Here is a 13910-nt window from a genome sequence, read left to right on the forward strand (position 1 = left end):
GCTCACAAATAAACAAGAAAAACGGTATGCAGCGAACTTTTGGAACAGTACAAGAATGGTGGAGATGAATTTCTCGGAAGAATTGTTACTGGTGATGAAACATGGCTCCATCATTTTTCACCAGAGACGAAGAGGCAATCAGGGGAGTGGAATCATGCAAAGTCAACCAAGGAAAAAAAAATCAAAACCACACCTTCTGCTGGGAAAGTTATGGCTACAGTGTTTTTCTATTCCGAAGGACTCTTGCTTGTGGACATCATGCCAAGTGGAACCACCATAAATTCTGATGCATATGTGACGATACGGAAGAAACTTCAAGCTCGACTGAGTCGTGTTCGACCACATCGGCAAAAGCAGGATGTTTTGCTGTTGCACGACAATGCCTGGCCACATGTCAGTCAAAAAACCATGGAAGCGATCACAAAACTCGGATGGACAACACTGATACACCCGCCTTACAGTCCTGACCTGGCTCCATGTGACTATCATCTCTTTGGAAAACTGAAAGACTCTCTTCGTGGAATAACGTTTGAAGATGATGGCTCCCTTGTGCACGCTACCAAACAGTGGCTCCAACTGGTTGGTCCAGAATTTTATTGTGCGGGTATACAGGCGCTGGTTCCGAGATGGCGTAAGGCAGTTATAGGGATGGAAATTATGTGGAGAAATGAAAATATTGTTCCTAAAGGATGTATCTACACACTGTAAAACTTTCAAACATGTAGAATAAAAGATGGTTTTAATAAAAATAGTGTGCATTTCTGAGCCGATATGTCATTTATCTGTAATCATTTCGCCGGCCGCGGTGGCCAAGCGGTTCTAGGCGCTTCAGTCTGGAACCGCGCGACTGCTACGGTCGCAGGTTCGAATCCTGCCTCGGGCATGGATGTGTGTGATGTCCTTAGGTTAGTTTGGTTTAAGTAGTTCTAAGTTCTAGTGGACTGATGACCTCGGATGTTAAGTTCCATATTGCTCAAAGCCATTTGAACCATTTTTTTAATCATTTCATATACACCATATGCACTATTGCAACAGTACATCTTGAGGGAATTGGAAGCCTATAAAGAGTGTACTTTTTTCTGATAGTGTATATCCGACATATTGTTACTTCTGTACAGCTTGCATTCCGTGTCATTAAACTTCCCAGATAAAGAAAGAATTTTACTTGTTCTAGCTTTCTCCGACTAAAAATATGTTAAGTGACTCTTGCTTATTCTCACGACTTTTCTAGGAAGGCGGAGTCCGCGTGTCGAACTGCGTTCATTGTCTGAAAGATTTCTTGTATGAATAAACGACGCCGTCTTTAAAATGAGTGGTTTTTCCTGAATCCAGAAACGTCCTAATGTGTGAGCTTCGAATATGCGTAGCTACCGATTAAGAAAGCCTACCATGTAAACGGAACACTTACATGCGAGATGAATAGTTGAGGGGGCATCACCGAGCTCTGGGGAGCTAATTGGTTTTCCGTCCTCTGCCGGTCTGTGGTGACAGGTTGGCAGTCTCCGCGGCGGGGGCGGCGCGTGACGTCAGCGACGTAGGTCGGTGGCCCGAGCTTTGCTGGCAGACGGCGGGCTTCCTCATTAAGTGTCCGCCGTAGTCTGGCCAGGGGGAGGCAGCGCCGCTGGGAGGGACTCTTGTGGTCCGGCAGAGTGGGCCGCCGACGAGGGAGTCTGCGGTTAGAGACCTGGGGCGGCGCGCCTTACACCACTGGTGTTCAACAATCCTCTTCTTTACTTCAAGCAGTAGGCCTTTTTTGTTTTTCCTGTTACGGTACCCATAGCTTCCACTGCTTCTTCTCACAACTGGATTAAATCTTCATATCTGGAAAGGTAATCTTCCTCCACCCACTCTTTAGAGATGTTCGTTTCGGTTGGTGCCGTCTCCTTCCATGTTATACGTGCGTGCGAATTAATCGCGCCGGTTATTTCTTATGTGTGGGTATCTCTGGTATCCGATAAGGAAAGCAGCACAAGAATGGTACTGTCTTCTACTTTTTGACTCTGTAAATGAATTTGTCAGCGTAAGGTTTGTTGGTTAATTTGAGGTTGGGTTGTTTAGGGAAGAAGTGCGGACAGCGAGGTCATTGGTCTCATCGGATTAGGGAAGGATGGGGAAGGAAGTCGGCCATGCCTTTTCAAAGGAACCATCCCGGCATTTACCTGAAGCGGTTTAGGGAAATCACGGAAAACCTAAATCAGGATGGCCGGACGCGGGATTGAACCGTCGTCCTCCCGAATGCGAGTCCAGCGTGATAACCACTGCGCCACCTCGCTCGGTAACTTGTAAGTATTTAAAAGAATATTGTGGGTGTTTTCAACATATATGATGTTGCAAGTTTGTGTACCGTTTTTAACTTTTCAAAGCAAATTGGGCACTGAACTTCATTGCTACCGCTACATCCTCTAACAGGTGTTGGTTGGTTGGTTTGGTTGGTTGGTTGGTTAGTTGATTCAAAAAATGGTTCAAATTGGGACCGTAGCAGCAGCGCGGTTCCGGACTGGAGCGCCTAGAACCGCTCGGCCACAGCCTCCGGCTGGTTGATTGGGGGAGGGGACCAAACAGCGAGGAAATCGGTCCATCGGATTAGTGAAGGATGCGGAAGGAAGTCGACCGTGCCTTTCAAAGGAACTATCCCGGCATTTGCCTGAAATGATTTAGGGAAATCACAGAAAAGCTAAATCACGACGGCCCGACGCGGGTTTGAACAGTCGCTCTCCCGAATGAGAGTCCAGTGTGCTAACCACAGCACCACCTCGCTCGATGTCAGTGTAAGATAAAGTTCCGTAGCCTACATGTATTCGCTACGAAACATAGGTAAACAGTTCTGCGGAAGAAGCTGTACAGAAATTAAAATTAGTTTTCAAAAGGTTATTTGAATATTTCTGATTTTTTTTCAAATTTAAATGCACTTTTGTAATTGTGAATACATTAGTTTTCCACTAGTTAAAGGAGAATCGCATAAAAGCCTGTATTTTTAAATGAAAATTGCCGTCTAGCTCGTAAACGCTACGAGTTATATTAATTGTCACTTGCAGAAGCAGTTAAGTTTGTTCATACACAAAACTCCCACTGTGGAACTATTTTCCCAATGCTTTTGTAGGGGACTGATGACCATAGCTGTTAAGTCCCATGGTGCTCAGAGCCAATACTTTTGTTTCTGATCGATCAGTGCATAAATTGACTTTTTCTTTAAAACATTTATATTTATCTCTTATCAGTATAAACGAACATGATAAAAAGAGCGCCGACGCTTAGCAGTCAAAGAACTGCGCGCGCGCGCGCGCGTGCACGCACACACACACACACACACACACACACACACACACACACACACACACAAAAAATAAGAAACAAATAGCTTCATATTTCGTACACTACATTATTTTTAATTCTTTTGCTTTTTGAGGTCCATATTTTCTGAATATCTATTTTTAAAATATTATTTCCTTGTGCTTCCTAATCGCTAAGAATCATAGCACCGTATCTTTCATCCAAATAAGAGTGGTTCCAACTATCTCCAATATTTTTTTGTAGTTTATTGAAGATAATATATTCAGTTGTCTCCTAATCTACCAGCTCTTGTTCACCTCCTTTCTGCTGTCGTAAATCTGATCTCTGTTGCTAGCATGCGACTTTCTTGGGCATATATTTATAACCTACGATTCACTCCCGTAAACAAGCATTGGAGATGCTATACTCTTGTAAAACTTCAGTTTCGTTTCTTTCCTCTCTTTGTTTTTAGAAAAAAATGTTCAAATGTGTGTGAAATCTTATGGGACTTAGCTGCTAAGGTCATCAGTCCCTAAGCTTACACACTACTTAGCCTAAATTATCCTAAGGACAAAAACACACACACACACACACACACACACACACACACACACACATGCCGGAGTCCACGACTGCAGCGCCTCAGACCGCTCGGCTAATCCCTCGCGGCTTATTTTTAAGACATATGTTTATTGTTGGAAATAAACTCCCATACTTCGTCAGACTCATGTGTGGCGCAGCAACCTAAAGTGTTCAGCCTGTTCTGTTATTAATTATAATTTTTGTCCGTACAGGGCGTTCTCCTTCAAAAACTATCTTCGTCCGTCATCTTTATTCCCCTTCAGCGTGTGGCGTCGTCTGCGTATAAAGGGCATTTCCAGCGGGAATTTCTGTTACTCCTAATTCGTCCATTGCAAAGCTCTCCTCCCGTTCCATTAGCGAATGATTCGTGGGAAGAACAACCGTTGGTAAGGCACCTTCTTAGCTATAATTCCTCTGATTTTTCTCGTCACGGTCGCTTACCGACATATGCGTACAAGAAAGTAATGTCTTAATGCTGTTTTTACAACGGTACGCTCTCGGAATTTTAAATGGCTGGTTCAAATGGCTCTGAGCACTATGGGACTTAACTTCTGAGGTCACCAGTCCCCTAGAACTTAGAAGTACTTAAACCTAACTAACGTAAGGACATCACACACATCCATGCCCAAGGCAGGATTCGAACCTGCGACCGTAGCGGTCGCGCGGTTCCAAACTGTAGCGCCTAGAACCGCTCGGGAACGCCGGCCGGCAAAAGGCGGCTCGGAATTTTAACGGGGAAGGTTGATTTACACTGTACGTTACTGAATGAAACGTTAAAACACACCGCGATCCCCTGCTATATCCGCAGGACAGGACAGATAGTTTAATCTGTGGAAAGGGGCCAAAATGAATGAATGGCTGTCAGTTGCACTCGAACATGCTACTTTATTCATTTGACAAACATTACAAGAGTAAAGAAAACATTAAAAACAGAGCAAGCCAACATTAATTTTAGAACTTAATTCGCGGCAAAATGCGCCATTCAATCTCACACCTCAAGGGCAAAACAACTTTAATTTTAAACCTGCTGAAGACCAGTCACTTAAGACTTACAAACAAGAATTTGAATTTTGAAAGGTAGAAGGCCTTATCTTAAAACATTTCTCTAAATTAAGCTGAAGGCCCAAACAATCTCACGCCTTAAGGGCAAAACAACTTCAATTTCAAATTGGCTAGAAGCCATATATAAACAAACAACAAGGGCAAATAAGAAAAGGCAGCACATCATACAGCACTCAGAAGTTTCCAAGGGTCGGCCTGGAATTCAAACACTAATGCTTGTTTAGGTGAGACAGGCAGTCGGCCCAACAAATTCTCAATCCGACGGCAACCCAACCGACAGACAAAATTGTTCTAATGGCTCTGAGCACTATGGGACTTAACTTCTAAGGTCATCGGTCCCCTAGAACTTAGAACTACTTAAACCTAACTAACCTAAGGACATCACATACATCCATGCCCGAGGCAGGATTCGAACCTGCGACTGTAGTGGTCGCGCGGTTCCAGACTGTAGCGCCTAGAACCGCTCGGCCACCCCGCCCGGCCAACCGACAGACAGTCAACGGACCGAGCGACAGGATACTACCATCTCTGGAGTTTTAGTTCACCCTGTATAGCGGTGGCCGTGCGGTTCTAGGCGCTGCAGTCCGGAACCGCGGGACTGCTACGGTCGCAGGTTCGAATCCTGCCTCGGGCATGGATGTGTGTGGTGTCCTTAGGTTGGTTAGGTTTAAGTAGTTCTAAGTTCTAGGGGGCTGATGACCTAAGATGTTAATTTTTCACCCTGTATATTCAGACTTCCTGTATCGCGGTCGATACTTCATAACATCACTTTCGCATTTCAGTACTGGGCTAAGCGATGCGTCGTTAAGTCGATGATCTGTCACTCAACTTTGTTGACGTCCAGCGTCAATGGCCCTCAGATCTGTACGTGATGCCCCGGGTCTCTCTTGTAGCGCCTGCCACTGCAGTTTGTTCAACATCTGCGTAACGCTCTCGCGTCGTGTAAACGATCCCTGTGATAAAACCCGCCGCTCTTCTTTGGATCTTCCCTTTTTCCTGTATGAATCCTACATGACAAGCGTCCCTGACTGATCAACAATTCTCAAGAATCGGTTGGACGAGTATCTTGTGAGTCGCATCTTCCGTGGATGTATTAAAACTTCCTTGAGGTTCTCCCAGTAAATCTCGGCCTGACATCTGCTTGCGCCACACTAGTTTTATGTGGCCGTTACACTTCAGGTGGCCACGGACGGCCACTCTAAGGTGATTTACTGTTGTTTCTGTTCCGCGTGACTTACTGCCAGCAGTGTAATCGAACATCAAAGCCTCTAGTCGCCTGCGTATACGCAGTTTGCTTGTGATGAGGGCCAACTTACAGTCCCAGCACCATCCGGCGCACGTCTTCGTGCATTTCGCCAGTCTCCTGGCGTTTCACCCTTATTATAGATAACTGTATTATCCACGAACAGCCTCACGGAGCGTCCGACGGTAGCCACCACACGGTTTATACACGGCCGAGTCACATTAAGGTGACCACTGCCACATTCTACGTCATCGTGCAATAACAGCTCTCATGTGACAGGTGGCAGCACCAGCAGTGGAGGGTATACAGCTCGGGGCACGCGGAAAACAGTGCAGCTGTTGCTGTAATTTGGATACGGAGCAATTTAGCTGACTGATTGGTTTTGAATATCATTATAGATCCCACCGACGATGCCTTAAAATGAAAAAAAATGTGAAACGCGTCTGGGGAAAATCAAACACAGAGCAGTAAGAGAAGGCCTTTTTATTTACAAAACAAACATATACAAAGTTTCCAACTTTATTGGCTCAAATGGCTCTGAGCACTATGGGACTCAACTGCTGTGGTCATAAGTCCCCTAGAACTTAGAACTACTTAAACCTAACTAACCTAAGGACATCACTCACATCCATGCCCGAGGCAGGATTCGAACCTGCGACCGTAGCTGTTGTGCGGTTCCAGACTGTAGCGCCCTTAACCGCTCGGCCACTCCGGCCGGCCCCAACTTTAATGCTTGTCTTACTGCGTATAAAAGTAAAGATTATACCTCTTAATGAGCAGATTGTGATAGACTTTTAAATTAGGTCAATAACATGAAGTTGTGAAAAATCTAATTTTTATTGCTCCTGAAAACTGTTAGGTAGGCAATCTGCAGCTGTGTACCATGTACCGGGCTAACTGTTTAGTGGCGTAGATTCTTCGCGTGGTAAATAACGCGAATGCATTGGGAAGAAGTGAATGTGCAGGTTAGAATGGTAAGCTTCCTCTGTCATGTGTTTTAATGGTTTCCGGAGGCATGTGGAGGTAGATGTGTTCGAAGACAGTTGCCTGAGTACTTACCGTTTTAGCATTGGTAAGATGTGACTGATAGGAGGCGCGGTACAACGATTTTCCGCGGTGAAATGATTTCCGAAACCCGAATTCGGCGTTTCGGCTTTGCCTGTGTTATCCTCATTCTGCTTGTTGCCAATTAGGTCGCTGAGCGAGTATGTAGATTACGTTCATCGATTTGCTGGCTTTGCGTAAAGCCAGGGTTTGTAAAGTTTTTTTTCAGTGGGGTCGATAGGCAGAATTTTACTTTGAAGGCAATGGAAAATTGTACTGAAATGCAGGAGGATCTGCAGCGAATGGACGCATGGAGCAGGGAATGGCAATTCAATCTCAATGTAGACAAGTGTAATGTGCTGCGAATACATAGAAAGATAGATCCCTTATCATTTAGCTACAAAATAGCAGGTCAGCAACTGGAAGCAGTTAATTCCATAAATTATCTAGGAGTGCGCATTAGGAGTGATTTAAAATGCAATGATCATATAAAGTTGATCATCGGTAAAGCAGATGACAAACTGAGATTCATTGGAAGAATCCTAAGGAAATGCAATCCGAAAACAAAGGAAGTAGGTTACAGTACGCTTATTCGCCCGCTGCTTGAATACTGCTCAGCAGTGTGGGTTCCGTACCAGAAAGGGTTGATAGAAGAGAGAGAGAAGATCCAACGGAGAACAGTGCGCTTCGTTACAGGATCGTTTGGTAATCGCGAAAGCGTTACGGAGATGATGGATAAACTCCAGTGGAAGACTCTGCAGGAGAGACGCTCAGTAGCTCGGTACGGACTTTTGTTAAAGTTTCGAGAACATACCTTCACCGAAGAGTCAAGCAGTATATTGCTCCCTCCTACGTATATCTCGCGAAGAGATCATGAGGATAAAATCAGAGAGATTAGAGCCCACACAGAAGCATACCGACAATCCTCCTTCCCACGAACAATACGAGACTGGAATAGAAGGGAGAACCGATAGAGGTACTCAGGGTACCCTCTGCCACATACCGTCAGGTGGCTTGCGGAGTATGGGTGTAGATGTAGATAGCTTCCTTACTGCTTAGTCGTCGTCGGGTGGGCAGGTGTAGGACCGATGTGGAAACAGCACGGCACGTGTCATTGCCCTCTGAGTGTGTGTGGGCGGCCGCCTAGCAGAGCTCTCTCTCTCCTCTCTCGCTCTCTCTCTACTCTCTCGCTCTCTCTCTCTCCCTCTCTCTCTCCCTCTCTCTCACACGCACACACACACACACACACACACACACACACACACACACACACACACACACCTGTGACTACGTAGCCTGGCGATGCTGCAGTCAGTCCGAGTTAGCGGTGCGTCTGCTTGGCGCAGTTTTTCGGAGCTCCTTATTTATTCGGGAGAAAGCTATGTCGACTGTTGCAACAGATTTCGTGCAAAACACGTATGTGGTTATTGATCACATATGCATATTTCATCTTCGACTTTTTTTTGCTTTTTTGCAAGTATTCACAACTGTTCTACATCCTACTCTGCAAACCACTGTGAAGTGCATGACAGAGCGTACGCCTATTGTACCAGCTAAGAGGAGTTTTTCCCCGCCGCATTCACGTGTGGAGCGCAGGAGGAATTACTGTCTAAATGCCCTGCGCGCTATAATGAGTGTAATCTCGTGCTCGCCGTCCGTACCGGAGCAGTATGTAGGGGGTTGTAGTACTGGGTGATTCTAAAAGAAATAAGATACTAATTGTTTATTGCAGACATAATACACTGAAGAGCCAAAGAAACTGGTACACCTGCCTAATATCGTTTAGGGCCCCCACGAGCATGCAGAAGTGCTGCAACACGACTTGGAATGGACTAAGACTAATGTCTGAAGTAGTGCTGGAGGGAACTGACACCACGAATCCTGCAGGGCTGACTATAAATCCGTAAGAGGGGGTGGAGATGTCTTCTGAACAGCACGTTGCAAATGTGCGTCTGAAATCTTATGGGACTTAACTACTAAGGTCATCAGTCCCTAAGCTTACACACTACTTAACCTAAACTATCCAAGGACAAACACACTATCCAAGGACAAACACACACGCCCGTGCCCGAGGGAGGACTCGAACCTCCGCCGGGACCAGCCGCACAGTCCATGACTGCAGCGCCTTAGGCACATTGCAAGGCATCCCAGATATGCTCAAAAATGTTCATGTCTGGGGGGTTTGGTGGCCAGCGGAAGTGTTTAAGCTCAGAAGAATGTTCGTGGAGCGTCTCTGTAGCAATTCTGGACGTGTGGGGTGTCGCATTGTCCTGTTGGAATTGCCCAAGTCGGTGGGAATGCACAATGGATATGAATGCATGCAAGTGATCAGATAGGATGCTTACGTACGTGTCACTTGTCAGTCGTATCTAGACGTATCAGGGGTCCCATGTCACTTCAACTGCACACGTCCCCACCATTACAGAGCCTCCACCAGCTTGAACAATCCCCTGTATATGCAGGGTCCATGGATTCATGACGTTGTCTCCATACCCTTACACGTCCATCCGCTCGATGCTATTTGAAACGAGACTCGTCCGACCGGACAACATGTTTGCAGTCATCAACAGCCCAATGACGGTGTTGACGGGCTCAGGCGGGGCGTAAAGCTTTGTGTCGTGCAGTCATCAAGAGTACATGAGTGGGCCTTCGGCTCCTAAAGCCAGTATCGATGATGTTTCTTTGAATGATCCGCAGGCTGACACTTGTTGATGACCCAGCATTAAAATCTGCAGCAGTTTGCGGAAAGGTTGCAATTCTGTCATGTTGAACGATTCTCTTCAGTCGTCTTTGGTCCCTTTCTTGCAGGATTTTTTCCCGACCGCAGCGATGTCGGAGATTTGATGTTTTCCACGTTCCTGATATTCACGGTACCAAGTGAAACGGTCGTACTGGAAAATCACCACTTCATCGGTACCTCGGAGATGATGTGCCCCATCGCTCGTGCGCCGACTATAACACCACATTCAAACTCACTTAAATGTTGATAACCTGACGTTGTATGACCAGTAACCGATCTAACAACTGCGCCAGACACTTGCTGTCTCACATAGACGTTGTCGACAGCAGCGCCGTATTCTGCCTGTTTGTACACTGTATCTCTGTATGTGAATACGCACTCCTATACAAGATTCTTTGGCGCTTCATTGTACAAAAGATAGGAAGACATTGCACAGGGCCGTGGATAGAGGAAAGTTGAAATTTTTGGCACAGCTGCGCTGTTGTTAGTTTGTAGCAGCAAGAGAGATCATTCTTCGTTTGGGAATTCGCGCGAAGTCAATTCATTGTTCACGTGGAACGATTCAGCAGGAAGTCTCCTCTGAACAAGCAGACTTATGAGTGGCACACACAATTCTTGGGAACTGGTTCCATTCGAGGGGCGTTTGAAAAGCCCATGCAAAGTCCGAGATATGCCACCACCGGCGCATATCGAGGTCATGTTTAGTGAGTAGCATCTTTGGAAAGAACGGACACTAAGTTTCAGCCATATTGGTCTATTTCTTTGTGTTTGGAATTCGTGCGAATCAAGTAAGTCGAGTGATTGTCAAAAAGGGACGAAAAAGCATTTCGTGTGGTGATTACACATTACTTTATGAAAGGTAAAATGCCTCAGGAGACTAAAGAGAAGCTTGATAAACATTAAGGTGACTCTGCACCTTCGATTAGAACAGTTTATAAGTGGTTTCAAAACTTTTGGAGTGGCCACATGGGCACAAGTGATGCTGAACGTTCTGGGCGCCCTATGGAGGTTACGACTCCAGAAATCATTGATAAAATCCATAATATGGTGGTGGATGACAGAAGAGTCAAGGTGCGTGAAATTGCTAGTGCTGTGGTCATCTCGAATGAACGGGTACATAATATTTTGGGTAAACATTTGGACATCAGAAAGGTATCCGCAAGATGGGTTCCGATATTGCTCACACTTGACCAAAAACGAAATGATGTGAAATGTTGCAAGGATGGTTTGCAGCTGTTCAGGAAGAATCCGCAGGACTTATAAGCGTCGTTTCGTCACTTTGGATGAAACATGGATACACTACTATACTCCTGAGACCAAACAACAATCTAAACACTGTGTTGCCAAGGGAGAATGTGTACCAAAACAGGCGGAGACCGTTCCTTCGGCCGGAAGGGTTATGGCGACTGTCTTTTGGGATTCGCAAGGGATAATCCTCATCGACTATCTGGAAAGGGGTGAAACTATTACAGGTGCATATTATTCATCGTTATTGGACCGTTTGAAAACCGAAGTGCAAGAAAAATACCGACACATACCTCAGAAGTTGCAGTCGTATGATTGATGGAAATAGGATTCCAACTCGTTTCACATGATGCTATTCTCCAGACTTGGCTCCCTCTGACTACTATTTGTTCCCCAATGTGAAGAAATGACTGGTGGGACAATGATTTTATTCAAACGAGGAGGTGATTGTGGCAACTAATAGGTATTTTGCAGACTTGGACAATTCTTATTATTCGGAAGGGATCAACAAATTAGAACAGCGTTGGACGAAGTGTATGTCTAAAATGAGATTATGTAGAAAAATAAAAAAGGTTTACCCCAAACATGTAAGTAGTTTTTATTTTTGAACGGACTTTTGAAATGCCCCTCGTACGCAAAGACCGGCCTCCCATGTCTGATGAAAATGTCCAGCGTATCAGATATGGGTTCACTCGGATCCCTCGGAAGTACACAGGATGAGCAGCCCAGGAACTTCATCAAACAACGGTTTGGCCTGTTGTGGAAAGACTCCTGCGTATGGAGTTGCAGTTACTGCAGCAACTGCGTCCCGCCAACCATAACAGAAGCTACGAATTCTGCATTTCAGTTCTCCCTGGTATGGCAAAGGACTCACCTTTCCGGACGAATCGACGTTTCATCTTTCGATTAAAGTAAGCTTCCATAATGTCAGAATTTTCGGGTCACAAAATCTTGGCGTCGTCGTCGAACGTGAGATTGACCGAAACTGAACGTGTTTTTTTACCTTTTCTGTTCACAAACTTTATGGACTTTTCTTTTTTGCGGGGGAAGCTGTGACAGGAGTGTCGTACTGGGACATGCTGGAAAAGTGGTAATTTTCTCAGTTTTACGAAGTTTCCAATGATTTTATCTTTATTCATGACGGCGCCTCGTCACTCTTTCACCTTGAGGTGCGGCGTTAACACCACCATCTCACAACGATGGTTTGTGTGTGTGTGTGTGTGTGTGTGTGTGTGTGTGTGTGTGTGTGTGTGTGTGTGTGTGTGTGTGAATTCTTAAGGGACCAAACTGCTGAGGTCATCGATCCCTAGACTTACACACTACTGAAACTGACTTTAACTCATGCTAAGAACACCACACACACACACACACACACACACACACACAGAGTCAAAAGTCCTTGGACACCTTCATAAGTTGGAAGATTAAATGGAAAATTGAAATGTGATGATGGGAACATAGGTTTGACGTGGGGCCGCAACCTTAGGAGTGAATGCCATTCATGGTTGGTTGGTTGGTTTGGGGAAGGAGACCAGACGGCGTGGTCATCGGTCTCATCGGATTAGGGAAGGATGGGGAAGGAAGTCGGCCGTGCCCTTTCAGAGGAACCATCCCGGCATTTGCCTGGATTGATTTAGGGAAATCACGGAAAACCCAAATCAGGATGGCCGGACGCGGGATTGAACCGTCGTCCTTCCGAATGCGAGTCCAGTGTCTAACCACTGCGCCACCTCGCTCGGTAATGCCATTCATGGCCGCCATGTTGAAATCAGCCATTTTGGAGTCAAGTAATTTTTTTAAAAATGGGAAGGGGGTGTATGACACATCAAATAACACTCGCTTGAGCTCAGGAATTTAGTGGTGTAATTTGTTTTTGTCTGTCTTGTACAGTTTAGAAGTTATTAATGTTCAAAGTTACCTTGATACCGACTCATGTCTCTCTTTGTTCCAAGTGATCTAAAATGGGTCTGACACGAGCACAGAAGATCGAAATCATCCATATTGGTGTGCAATATCCGGACAACGGAGGTTTGGCTTATTCCACATGTTGGGGCCACACGAAGGGTACTTCTTTTAGGACTTTTCACAAACGACACAACAACCGCAGTTGCAGTTTCCTCATTGGTGGCAGTCCTTGGTCGCCCACTACGTGCCCTATCGTGAACAGAGCCCGTCTTTCGGAATTTGGTGATCACGTGAGCCACCGTGCTGTGCGATACCGGTTCTCTGTCTGGGTGCCGTCTGTTGTAGTCAGCTGCTAGTGTTCGGTAGCTGCCTTCCCCTGATATAAGGATGATTTCGATCTTCTGTTCACGTGTCAGACCTGGAACAAAGAGAGACATGAGTCGGTATCAAGGTAACTTTGAACATTAATAACTTCTAAACTGTATAAGATTGACAAAAACAAATTACACCACTAAATTCCAGGGCTCAAGCAAGTGTTATTTGTTGTCATACACCCCCCTTCCCATTTAATAAAAAAGGCTTGAATCCAAAATCGCTGATTTCAAGATGGCGGCCATGAATGGCATTCACTCCAAAAGTTGCGGCACCACGTCAAACCTATGTTCCCATCATATCATTTCAATTTTCCATTTAATCTTCCAACTTGTGAAGGTGTCCAAGGACTTCTGACTCCGCGCCACAACGATGGATGGCAAGAGGTGGACAACAAAGACCTTTTTCATTGCTTTTGGCGTGCCAGGCCACCAGACCACATCTTGA

The 13910-nt window shown here is 45.5% G+C and overlaps 1 protein-coding gene across 2 annotated transcripts in view; it reads left to right on the forward strand.

Moving 5' to 3' along the window:
* Positions 1-13910, forward strand: part of LOC124552417 (myc box-dependent-interacting protein 1) — a 436091-nt gene that overhangs the window by 136119 nt on the left and 286062 nt on the right. The gene's annotated exons all lie outside the window — the stretch shown is intronic.

Source organism: Schistocerca americana, chromosome 10 (assembly GCF_021461395.2).
Source record: "Schistocerca americana isolate TAMUIC-IGC-003095 chromosome 10, iqSchAmer2.1, whole genome shotgun sequence".
Taxonomy (NCBI): domain Eukaryota; kingdom Metazoa; phylum Arthropoda; class Insecta; order Orthoptera; family Acrididae; genus Schistocerca; species Schistocerca americana.